The sequence below is a fragment of the Hipposideros armiger genome, unplaced genomic scaffold (genome assembly GCF_001890085.2).
Source record: "Hipposideros armiger isolate ML-2016 unplaced genomic scaffold, ASM189008v1 scaffold_113, whole genome shotgun sequence".
Classification (NCBI taxonomy): domain Eukaryota; kingdom Metazoa; phylum Chordata; class Mammalia; order Chiroptera; family Hipposideridae; genus Hipposideros; species Hipposideros armiger.
The window spans coordinates 3663551-3664866 of NW_017731463.1; the positions used below are offsets into that span (position 1 = coordinate 3663551).

Below are 1316 nucleotides of genomic sequence, written 5' to 3' on the forward strand. Positions count from 1 at the left end.
TTAAATTATTTCAGTGATTGAGACTATGATTGAGTGATAAGGAGCCAGGCAAGCTTTGGGCCAGTAAGCGATAATTTCTTTCTGTGTTCAGAACATCAAATGAGGTTTCCAGGTCCTTATGGTTTTTAAAACTCTCAAAAAGAGAATTCATCAGAATGATTGCATTTTTAAATTGCAACTTGATATTCAAGCAGCACATATATACAGATATAGAATCCTTAGGTATAAGGGCCCTCAAAAAAATCATTACGAGTTGTGAGGGGTTATTGTAAGCTCTTATGACTAGCTAGTAAGCTCCCACACATTTGAAATTCACATGTACTTTCCTGTTTGCAAATGCCTCCGTTTATAATTCTTACAACGTTTCGCCCAAAGAATTGAGTGGCCTCCCAAGTTTGGACCCTTCTTCTCATTATACGTGTGCCTTTATTGTCAAGAACGTATGTATACACAGTCGTGTTCTCCCGAGTTTCTGTGCCACCCGGATGGCCTCCCAGAACCACGACCCAGCCGCCGCCAGTGTCGCCGCCGCCGCTAAAGGAGCCGAGCCCAGCGGGGGCGCCGCTCGAGGCTCCATGGGCAAGAGGTTACAGCAGGAGTTGATGACCCTCATGATGTCTGGCGACAAAGGAATTTCTGCCTTCCCTGAATCAGACAACCTTTTCAAATGGGTGGGGACCATCCACAGGAGCAGCTGGCACAGTATATGAGGACCTGAGGTATAAGCTCTCCCTAGAGTTCCCCAGTGGCTACCCTTACAATGCGCCCACGGTGAAGCTCCTCACGCCCTGCTACCACCCCAACGTGGACACGCAGGGGAAAATCTGCCTGGACATCCTGAAGGACAAGTGGTCTGCCCTGTATGACGTCAGGACCATCCTGGTCTTCACCCAGAGCCCGCTAGGAGAGCCCAACATTGATAGCCCTTTGAACACACATGCTGCCGAGCTCTGGAAAAACCCCACAGCCTTTAAGAAGTACCTGCAGGAAACCTATGCAAAGCAGGTCTCCAGCCAAGAGCCCTGACCCGGGCTGTCCAGCGTCTCTCTTGTGCTGATTTTTCCTTTAGATGGTCTGTCCTTTCCTTAATTTCTGTATAAGACTCTGTATCTTCCACTGCGGTGTCATATTTGTTTTTGTTTCCATTTTTAAATTAAGTCTCTGGTTGAACCCTTGTGGTGACTATATTAAATAAATATGTTTTGGTTTAAAAAAAAAGAATGTATGTATATGTCCGATAGCTAACACAACAAATATGCTTTGTATTGTTTATGGTCAAAATCAGCTTGGATCAATAAATATTAGTCTTTGGAGTA

The 1316-nt window shown here is 45.4% G+C and overlaps 1 pseudogene; it reads left to right on the forward strand.

Annotated features, from left to right (window-relative positions):
- Positions 1–485: 485 nt before the first annotated feature.
- On the forward strand, positions 486–1026 carry LOC109385359 (ubiquitin-conjugating enzyme E2 C pseudogene; annotated as a pseudogene).
- Positions 1027–1316: the final 290 nt, after the last annotated feature.